Genomic DNA, 12,029 nt, shown 5'->3' with positions numbered 1-12,029 from the left:
CGGACTGTGATATGGTGGATTAGGTGTTAGTGGCACAACGTGCCATGGAAGGATAAACCCATTCCAGTGGCTTCCAGTCCTACCACCTGCCAACAGTACTGCTCAGTAATCCCTGTGCCGGTGGTGTGGGTATAGGCAGTGCCACAACAACTGAGTAAAAGGGAATTACTAAGTTGTGTTGTGAAAAGGCAAGTGCTTCTGAAATGTTTTACAGTTCTGCGAGACATGGAGGGTTTACACAAGCTTTACCTCAGTGAAGTCAGTTACTTTATTAGTCTCAGCTTGTACTTGGGAAGAACTTTTCCCTGATTTCTGAAGCGAGTAGAGGGTATTAGAAATTAACCTTTTTAGTACATAAATTATATGCAATTTGTCTAGCTCGCAGATTTACATGCTGTGCACGTGAGATTATCAATCTCTTGCCTGACTGGTGATTGAAACCATGACTTCTCACTTCTTGATGCAGTTAGAAATTGTTCTTATATAATTTCTTCAAAGATCATTTCCCCTTTTATTGCTATATGTAATCCTGGTTTAGGATGGTTTTTTATCCCTGTTTCACAGTGCTGTTTGTTAAAACAGCCAAATATGGGGTATATAAAGTTACTGTGATTTGAGTCTTTTAATGGAAAATAATTTAACTTTATAAATGTGAAGCAATGATACCTATTTCTTGATAGTTCAGATATATATAATATTTAGTATGTGGGTTCAGTGAATACTTATACTTGAGAAACCGTTATTTCCAGTTAGCTATTTGACTGCAAGAGCTGATCAAATATATACGGTTGTCCTTGCTGCTTCCTGTTGCCTAGTAGGACGCTACCATCTTTGTCACCCCTTTCTCAGCCCATAATTATTTTCTCAGAACCAGATCTTGCTATGCTGGAATAAGAAGGTACAGCAATGCCCAAATATACCAGGTTAGAGGCTAAAGGTCAGATCCTCATCACCTCTTTGTTAATCCCAGGCGGGAAAACACAACATGTAGCTTTTATCCTTCTATCATAGCTACTTGGTTGGAAAGCAAAGTGTCTTAATCTTCTTGCTTTATGCTACTAATTCTTCTTTCGTGCTGCATGTAATCCAAGATTAACGGCATTGTTTTCTAATTTTGTTTTTTTTACTATCATGGAAATCTCATTAACTAAAAGAAACCTCTAAAGTGTCTTCAGGGCCTTATTTTTAAACAAATTAATCAAATAATTTAGCTAACATAGTTCTCCATTGTCCACAGAAGATTTTCCAGGAATGGAGTTAACTCCTGGCTGTTACACATCAGTTGTGATCACCTGTTTCAATAAGAAAAATACGTAGCTAATTTGCTCCTTCTGACCGTCTCTTGGAATTTACATTTTTTCTACATTCTACATTGTATTCTCACAAAAAAAAAACAAACCCCACCAAAAAACCCATGTTATTAGTCTGTAGGAAAGCAAATTGGTTCATCTAGTAAAAAGCTCAGAGAAATAGTTGCCATTGTTGGCTGCTCCAGGATCTCATTCCCTCTTTTCCTACAAACTAGCTTTTAAGGTCTGCAGCATCTTGTGGAAGTAACAAAAGATGCTCCCACAAGGTTTTTAGTACAATACCATTGAGAGGGGGGTTGTTTACAGCTGTGCCAAAACTACAAGAAAAACAAGCTGATTTTCAGGTTCAAAGACCAGAAGCCAACAATGTGTCCCTATTTGCCATCAGTGCTCAGACTAAACCTGTACAAGGTCACAGCTTTATCTGTAGGTATAAAAATCTTAGAAAAGAATATCCAAGAATGGGCAAGAGCCTGCTTGTTCTAATTATTCCATCACAATTTGTTTAGTTATTGCTCTGTAACCTCATAGAGGCAAGAGAAAACTGCTTTTTGTTACAGCAGCAGTTATTATGGATATGAAATATCATTTTCCTAATAGAGTAAAGGTTGTGCAGGAGAAAAATGTCAGCTGTACCTTGTGCCACTCCCTTTATAGCTGCCTTTTTGTGTTACTTAACACATCCATAATGTTTTAAGTTTATGGCTGTTTAAATTAAGAGTTAAACGTCTGTGTGGCACCATGTGTAAGAAGCTGCAGGTTAAGTTAAGCAAAGCTTTCTCTGGGGGAACCCTAAGAAACTGCTACCAGCATCTAGGGCTTGGGTTGCTTTAAACAACATTTGCTAGTTCTCAACTAACAGACAATGAAGACTTCATGAATAAGGAAGAGATGGATGAGCAGCTGCTGCCAGGCAGTGTTACTGTGGGTACCACGGCTTCAACAGGGATGCACCCAGAACTGCCTTTGGCTTTGCAGCACAGCCCTTCCTTTGACAGGTCTGGATCCATCCCCTGAAAGCTCCTCAGGACTGCAAGAATGGCTGCCTCAGGATCTCTTCCAAATCCCCATTCTGAGTATTTCCCAGGCATTGTTCTGACAGTCAGGTGTTAATGCACCCCATCAACTCCAGGGTAGGTAAATCCAGCCACTGCTGTGGTGTGCTTTGAGGAAATTTTAACGGTGGTAGGGATGATTCATGAATATTAATTGCTTTTAGTACTTTGGTGTCCATGCATGATACTGCTGAAAATACATGGTTTGGAGACAGGGCATTGATTTGTACTACGATGAGGGGAGTTACTGTAATATGCTCCAAACAGCTTTTAAATCATGACTATAGAGGAATTAAGACTAGTTTAATACAACTAAATAATACTCCTAATGATAAACCATTAAAATCAAGTTGACTTTAAGATTCTAGCAATTGTATCAGACAAGGTGATTACACTCAGCATCAGTATTGATAATCATTAAAATAGATTAAAACATCAACTGAGAGATAAGAAACACTGGTTGACTCTGGCGGAAGTGCAGGTTTGATGTTATAGCCATGCCCCTTCTGCTGTCTGAAACTTCCTGCTGCTACATGGAGGTTCAGTAGGTACCAGTTCTTCATAAGCACCATGTGCCTCAAAATTACCACTGTTCTAACAGCACATTTTCTCTTTGAATGTCTCTGGAGGACAAGTTGCAGACTTCAGGAAGAAAAAAGCATTGCATCATTTTGTCTGACTTGCTAGTGATGACAGACTTGTACCCACTCCTGTTTGGACCCCAGTTGTTCAAATAAAGGACATCTCCAGGGTCTTAACACACCCAGAGGAAATGACCCTCACTGGGAAATGTGCCTTTATTTCTCAGCACAACCAAATTTCTTACTCGTTTAGGATCCTTAAGTGTGCAAGCCTTGGAGAGGAAGGCCAGACTCTTTACATTTTCTTCAGTGGCAGCCTGACCTTTCTTCTCTTAAAGGAAGTTCTTATAGGCATAGGCCTGAAGAGACTTGTACATGAAATGACTCAGTTCTTCTGAAGAAGCTGGATATAAGGAGCTGCCTAAGTTACTTAATGGGACCACAGCACAAGCAAAGCCTAAGCATATCAGGTGGAGTGCAGATGGGCCCAAGGTAGCCCTAAACCCACCAGCCCATAGGCCAAACATCTCTCATAGGCTAATGCTTTCTCCTTAGAGAGAATTGGCTCAGCAGAAGGTAGAGCACTGAGCTAAAACCAGTGCAGGTTCAGGGGAGCCTGAGGACTCCCCCAGGCATCACAGCCCACAGGACAAAGTGCCTGGTGTGGATGAAGGGGGAGATGGATGGAGGAATGCCAGATCAGAGCAGAGCAGTGGGACAGCGTGACATGGTCATCCACAGCCTCTCTCCTCCAGGACTGTCCCCTACCACTGAGGTTATGGCATTCACAGCAAAACCAAACGCCTTTACAAGTCCAGTAGTAAGTGAAGATAATGGAGAGGACCAGAGGAAGCTAAGGAAGAGGGGTGTAATGCTGGGAGAGAGGAGAGGTAGATGTGTGTGAAGCGGAATAGAAACCACCTAGTCAGAATTGATCCATTTTTGCTACAGGCAGCACTTGATGCCTGGTGGACTGTCCGTAACATGGGAACTTGATGTTAAAAATATCCTCCGTATCAACAAGAGAATATGTTTTGCAACAAGAGAAGATGTTTTGCAAGTGGGGAGAATGGATGGTGTAGAAGAGTTCTTGAGCATGTTAGAGGAGAAATTGCTCAGTGTTTAAAACAGCTTCTTGGAAACACACTGTCCCCCTGAAGAGCTCTTCTGTGAGCAGCCTTTTAGTGGGTGTGTTACCCTCTACCCTTTGCTGTAATGCAGTGTGGCCGTATTTGGGGCACTCTGGTGAACCATGGCTGCTGGTTTTGCTTTGGGGATATTGAACACTCACTTGTTTGTGCCTTCAATTGCAAAGGGCTTTTTAAAATATATTACTGGTCTGGCTCAAGTTATTGTATGGTCCTGTAAATACAGGGAGAAGATTGGCATTTTATGATGTCTGACTTGCCTACGATATTTTTTTGTTAAGTAAATTGTAATGGTAATATTGGGTTTTCATTTCTTGCTTGCTTCTTTTCCAACAATTGCCAGTAAATCAAAGTTGCAAAAAGCTATCTCTCTCTGTTCTGGCAGAGCTAACAGTAGCTTGGTGGTCACTTATTTTTGGAAATGATATAGCCTGATTTCTAGGCACTCAGCAGACTTCAGTGCTGATGTATTGACACTTGCAGCTTTCAGATCAAGGAAATAGTGGAGGATAGCATTTCCAGCAGAGAAATGTCCATATTTTAAAATAAGGACTGCCGGTTGTAGTTATGCCAATTCACTGAGACACAAAAGTGCCACGCTTAGAAAGCAAGCAAGTATTTCTTCCCCCCTACTTCCAGCATCTCTGCTTTTTTGCAGGTCTCCGTACAGCACATCAGGCATGTTGGATAGCACAGACACTCTCTGCAAGCCCCTAGCCATGGGCCAGCAGGGCTGAGTTTGGGACACCTCACCCATCACTCGTCTAAGGACCTACAGCTGGGCATTTTGACCCGTTTTGTAGCAGGGGCTCGTTTGGTTTGTTCCTGAACAAATGTACTGAGATAATGATATCTAAGCATATCTATGATCGTTAATTTGGAGATGCATTCAGCAGTACCTCCTCTTCTCTCCGTGCTCTCCCTGGGCTGTGAACAATCAAAATTTCACACAGAAGGAAAGTTTAAATGCTGAACATCGAAAATTTTTTGCATTTCTGCATCTGCTTTTTAAAGTACAAAAGCCAGAAGCTTTCTACAGGTCCTAGCGTGATGCAGTCTTCTCTTGTTTGTATATTTATAGTGAAGAAGCAAGAAATATTTGATGTAGGATGAAAAGATAATGGGCTGTTGAATTGCTGGCGGCTGCAGCGGCAGAGCTACTGCTAAGCTGTGAGCCAGACTTCGTTCTGCTCAGCCAGGCCACACTGCTGCTTCACAACTGGTTTGTTTTGTTGAACTGAAGCTGTAGTGAAAGCAGGTCCTCCCACTTTCATCTTTGCTCATTGCTTTTTCTCTAAGTATTAAGATTGTTCAAATAATCAGCAAAGTATTTGCCTGCAAACACAGGCGAAGACCAACAGAAGCTGCATCAACAGGCCTTCCGTCCCTGCTCTGTGCTGATACCAGGCTGATCCATGCTCTGTGAAACCTCCTTCTAAAGCTCTGTAATGTCACATACTTAAAGGAAGCTGGTCTCAGATCAGCCCCAGGTTTCTGTAAGGATACATGCCCATAGTGATTCTTCCTTACACCAGGGATTTGTTCACTGAAGCCACTGTCGCAGTTCATCAGGCTGACCAGGCTTGCTGCCGTGGTTGTGCTGGTTATGTGGTGGCCTTGTTCTTCAAACACCCTTGGATAAAGCCCTTCTACACCAGGATTCCCAGCAGCAGAGTCACTGTTCTCTGGCACATCTGCCTTCATTTCCTCTTCGTACTGTATGAGCACACTCATCAGCTGTTGGCGCTCTGCTCCTCTTTTCCATGTGTCTTTTATCAGCCAGTACATTTCCCTAGGCCATCCTTGCTGCATCACGTCAGGGGACCTGGTGCACTCGAGCAGATGATAGTGGTGTTGTGGCAGCCCTGCCATGTGCCAGGGCAGGCCAGGGCATCACTGCCTGCTCTGTAGGGTGAAGCTGCAAGCCCAAGATCCCAACCAAGACGGAGCCGTTCCCAGCAGATGGAGCAGTTGCCGTTCCAGTGCTGCGGAGCTGTGAAACCCCAAACCCTGTGGGGCCAGAGGGGCTGCATCTCCCAGCCCTGAAGAGGGAGCCTGCAGCGTGTCCTCACAAAGTGCCCAGGCTGATCTTATCTTTGATCCTGGGGTGTAAATCCAGAACAGAGGTCACAGAGCTGTGAGAGCTGAGCTAAGCACTGCCTCTGGTTTGGTCCTTTGCTTTGCTTTATAGCAGCTCATCACTTTTCAAGCACGCGCAAGCCGCTGTCCATGTTTTATCTAACTTTGCTCTTTGCAATATGCACCAGGCACAGGGGACTGGTGCTTTTTTAGCAAACTGTCTCTTTTCAGCTGGTTCTGCCAAAACACCAAACAGGTGCTTAAAAATCATATGGCACTTAAAAGTAACATGTGACCTAGCTGTGGATGCGAGTGTGCTGTTCCCAGGTGGGAGGAGACAGTATGCTATCCATGCAGCCATCACCCTCCCATCTGCATTGCTCCAGCAGCCACTGGCTGCAGCATGGTGACCATGGTGCACGGATCTGGCTGCTTGTCCTGCATCAGACAAGGTTGTGCTCTGGTTGCATGGGCAACACTGACAATGCAGTGGGGCAAGGTGGGCCCATGTGGGGTTTTCTGGTATGTGACTCGCTGTGTGTGCTCCCCAGAGCTGCAGCAAGCAGGTGAGTAGAGGCCTCCCAGCAGTGCCATGAATAATCTGCCTCCATCTCATAAGATCTGTGGTGACCACACATTTTTGCAAGACTGTTAATGTTTTGCTAAGTGTATGCTTGCTAACAGAAACATGGAAGGAATTATGTCAAACTGCAGCAGGACTCTTAAGCCCTCATTACCCAAATTTTCCTGAGAAGCCAGTCTCTGTACAGGAGACAGGAGCTGCTGGGGTGAGCGGTGCTCCCCAGCAGTGGGATGCCCACAGTGCCATGCCATGCCATGCAGTTCAGAACTGGCTCTGTGCTGGTGAAACATAAAATTATGATTTATTATTGCATGCAGCATAATCCATTTTTACATTGACAGTAATATTCTGTTATATAATCAGATCTCATTTGCTATTTATGACAGTCTGTCCCTGCACAGATGTGGAAGCTTCACCCTCTCTTCCAATGGATAACGTCCTTCATCCTTTTCTGAGTGTAGCTGTAGGGAACTGTTGCGGGATGGCAGGCAGCACCAGGGAGTCAGCAGCGCTCCTGCCGGAGGGCTGGAGGGATGAGGCAGGGTAACGGTTCTCCAGAGAAAACCAACAACTTTTGCCCATTTGTGCCTATAAAACTGCAGTAGCTTCTGCAAACTGTGGCCTCAGAGCAGCTGAGCTGGCTGGTAGTGGGACAGGTGCCATGGCTTGTCCTGGGAGATGTATCTCAGCCAAACATTTGCAATGAAACTCCTGGATGTCAAGCTGCTGCCCATTGGCCTCAAAACCCACTCATTTCTTGTGCATATAACTCTCCAATGCCTATTTGCTCTCTTTTCCGATGCTGCCATGGGAGCATTACAGCAGGCAGGGCAGGCAGGCCCAGGCACTCACGGGTTCCTACTGTGCTGCCAGGCACAAAAATACATATCAGGTGCTGCTAAAGTACAAGTCTTACTGCTTAGTGCAATGACAAGCTGCAGCAGGAGCACTTTCATCTCCTACACTTCCTGCCAAACAGCTTTCCATCGCAGAACATCTCGTGGCAAGCCAAGACCTTGCTCTACTGGTGCCTGCTGCCCGTAGAGCACAGTCCTTCCATGCCTTGTGTAAAATCCACATCTTGCTGAAAGAACATGAGATTTTTTCTGTATGCAAATCACACTGCATTAAGCCTAGATAGCTGATGTGTGCCCCTGCTCCATACTGTATACCATGTCTGGCTCAATTTAGAAAGGATATGAGCTAAAGGGGCTTGAAAGGGGGTCTGCATTGCACCAAGGTCTGCAGTTCTATGGTGCCAACTCCAATTGCTGCCCACACACAGCGTTTTGTTTAGAATAGATGATAAAATATATTCCAGATGTATTAACCTTTAGAGCATATCTGTTCTCATCTTCCCCATGCCAACATGTATCAGTTTAATTGTCCTACCTGCAACAGATAGATTACTTTTGTTTTGCTTTGGAACCCGATGTAGCTGACAACAAATTAATGCAATCCTGGAGGCTACCACTGCTGCTTGAAGATGCCCCAAGCACAGGGCTGGCGACAGGTTTTATTTTAAGCCCTCTTTATTCAGTATTTCATTTCATACTTAAAGTGGGTATATGATGGGGACATATTAAATGTTCATCTTCTTGCTCGACTATCTAATGTGATTTTTGGTACCACATCTTGGGGAAACTGAATTCTTTTACCTTTATGTAAAAGTGCTGTCATTAACCCAAACAAGCTTTCAGTGTGATGAGACCTTTAAACAGAAGGATTTGTTGTTGTTGCTATCGATGCCTTTTGTTGCTATCGATGCCTTCTGAAAAGGCCATCCTTAAGATATAGGAACAGCTACAGCTACTGGTACTCTGAGTTGTTCTGATGGCTTATCCTGCAAAGGGAGCCTTGACAATGACGGATAACCTCTGCAACTTCTCAGCAGTAGGTTTGGATTATTCTGCCTTTGCTTTGTGTTTGTGTCAGGTTTTTCACATGGAACTATGCTCAGCCTTTGTATGCTTTGCTGCCTGCTTCCCTCCTCCCTACCACAGGCAGAGCTGGCAGCATGGGCGGTGCAGGAAGGGCCAGCAGGGAAAGTATGCGCTTTCAGCACAGTACAGTATGCACTTTCCCTGCAGCCTCCCAGCCCCAAAGCTCCCAAGCAACATCCCTAAAACCACAGGGGAAATCACCAGGACACAAAATTGGGCAACGATTTGCTCTTGCAAGTGAATCTGGGCAAAAGAATGCTGGTAGCTCACGGTATAGGAATTATTTGTCAGCAACTCCATGTGTGTGTCAGAGCAAACTGCTTGTAAACAGTGCTGGGAGCAGCATAACATTTCAGGAGCCTGTTGTTCATAGGCAAACACCTTTAGGTAAAGAACAGACCTTGAAAAGATATTCCTTGTGCCCCCAATCTTTGCAGGGGAGCTTTCTACCATCTCTTATCCATGACTTCCTCCCCCCAGCCCGCAACCCCCAGTATGTTTAAGTTATTTGCTTGCTGTTGCTTGAAACATTTTAATAAAATCACTGCTCTAATATAGAAAGACTTTTCTTGACAGATCAGTATTACTTGTATAAACTCATTGATTTCATTAAAGTGATCTGGTGGTAGCAAGGAAATGACTGTGCACTTGGGAGTGAGGATTTAGGGGAACTGTTTTGTTGTGTTTGAGGTCTTGGAGATGAGACAAGTGCTTTGGCCATATTGCCTGAGTAATAAAATGTTTATAGACACAGGAAATGGCCCATGACACTTTGTAAAATCTTCTTTGCCTAAAAAGAATTGACTAGGCAATAGCTTTAAAAACAGAAAGAAGAAAAAGATATGGGAAGATGATTGATAGGAAGTGGAGTGAAGGTGCTGAGACAGAAGGTGTTATCCTTGATGTTGTCTTTGAGGTTATCCTTGAGGTTAATCTTGAGGTTATCCTCAAGGTTGTCCTTGAGGTTGTTATTCTTGGTCTGTTGTGAGTTCAGAGGCAGAAGCCATCCCTTGCCCATGTGGAGCCAGCAGCACAGGGCAGCCTCAGAGCCGGAGTCATTGGCAGCATGGCTGCCCGTCACTGGAGAGGATACACACGAGCTGTGGTTCAGACCTTTCTGAGTTTGAGCATCCTCTGATACAGATGTGGAAATTAATGCTGTTGTAGTTCATTACTGTGCCCTCTCTCCTGCCCCTCACACTTGCAGGGTGGCACATTCCCACTTATATTTACTACATCAGGGAAGAAGGGCAGTAGGGACTATGGTAGGCTGAACTGAGCTGGCTGGAAAAATAAAGAAAAAGTTACCTGTGCCAGTTCTTCGGGGGTATCTGAAGTGTCCCATGAAGGCCAGGTATTTCAGTGAAAGCCCACCTCTAATTAATAGCAGTACTTGTTTAAGTGGATCAATGTGTGTCCTTGACCTCAATGTACAATTTAAGCTATTACCCTATCACTAAACATGAAAAGAACTATAATGCATTTGAGAGGCAAACCACTTATATCAAACCCAGCAATACAAATGAGAATCTTTTATTGCATCCAATGAAAGCTATGTGGTTATATTTAAATACTCCACTGATAAAGGCTGCAATGAAAGACTTTTTTCCACAACTAATTTACTGAGATGCATCATGGAAGCTAACCCAGGCCTCCAGTGCACATCACATCTCCCAAGAAGAAAAATTGTTTAGGAGTGAGGAGTTCTGCTACTTGTGATTAAAATAGTTCATTTAATGCATGCTGAAAATAGTGCTTGCAGTAAATACATATAACTATAAATGTGGAAGGAAAGACTGAGAGTAAGGTATTAAGATATGGTGAAGGTTTGCTGGTGCAGCTTGGGGGCTGATGATGGTGTCATGCCCGTCACATGGGGCAGGGGATTGCACCCCAGGCAAAATAAAAGGCAAATAAAACACAGGGTGCTAGCTCAGCCCTTGGCAAACCCAGTGCAATCATGATTAAGAGATTGTCTGTAATGGAAGTGATGAAAAAGGAGCTCTGGTAACTACCTGAAGGCTTGGCCTCAGTAACTTACATCGAATTAGCAGCAAGTTTAAGTCTCCTCTAGGACATGGGTAAACAATATCTTGGAGTAATACAAGGGTTGTCAATGATGCTTTTATGTTCAAAAAAAGCCTGTATTGTACTCTGGGTCAATGAGAAGCTGTGAGAGGTGAGGACTGTTCAATACTCATGGCCTAAGGTCTGCAGAAATCTCCATAATATAGAAATGGATTCTGCAGGGACAGGAATGCTAAAAGGCAGCATCACCACTTCAGGCAGTGGCTGGTATGGTGCTCCATGCACCATAAATATAATCCATAGAGGTGTGCTTTTATGCTTTCCTGTTATATTTTAAGAACAAAACAGGCAGCCAGCCAACCAACCAACCAAGCAAGCAAACAAACAAAATACAGGAAATTATGAAAATTAAGACAAATTATGGCAGTAGGACAAGAAAGAGGTACTGCTGGTATGGTTCTGCCATTGGTCAGGCTGGTTTCCTTGTGCACACAGCCATGGTTGTGCATGGTTTCCTTAAATCATTGACAATTCTTTCATGGTTTAGTCTTAAGGTACCACATGGTGCTGTAGCTTTCATGGCCACCAGATGCATTAGGTCAATTTTGTAAATTCATTATATGCTTAGGAGTAAAATATGGGATACTGCGGCAGTTTTCCTCTCTGTGCAAACCTCTCCAAGAGTGCTCTCCTGGCTCTGACTGCTCTGCAGAATGAGAGTTTTTCATTTGCTGTCCCAAAGGTAAAGTTGTTAGTGAATACTGATCATTCCTCTTTAGTCTAAATTAATTAAATGACACAGTATCTATTGTATGAAATAAATGGGGATCATTTTACATGTTATACTGTAGGCAGTGATTATAATGTGTGATCTTTCTAGAGAAATGTGGGAAAACAATGTCCTTTGCTGGAACAGCCACAGCATTCCCTGCACTGCAATACATCTTCTTGTTAAGCAGTAATGCAATGTAATCCTCAGCGACTTAATAACTAACATGACAGATGTATAATCTAGAGTAATGTAAAACGTTGTAAGCACAAGATGCACGTGACTATCCTTCATCCGAAACATGTGTAAATCACCAGCATTCCCGTGGCCCCAGCAGCAAACAAAAGCTGTGCCCATGCGGGCGGAAACGCAGCCCATCAGCACATGAATGCTGCAATGCTGCTTGTGTTTTCAATCTGCATTAAATAATTATGCAATCAGATCTCCAATGATACCTATACCCCAAATTAGTTTGCTATAAACCAAGTCTGGTTTGCTAAGGCTTCCTCCTCGGCTGTAATCTTCACTACTTC

This window comes from Lathamus discolor, chromosome 3 (assembly GCF_037157495.1).
Source record: "Lathamus discolor isolate bLatDis1 chromosome 3, bLatDis1.hap1, whole genome shotgun sequence".
Classification (NCBI taxonomy): Eukaryota; Metazoa; Chordata; class Aves; order Psittaciformes; family Psittacidae; genus Lathamus; species Lathamus discolor.
Note: the sequence above shows the minus strand (reverse complement) of the source record.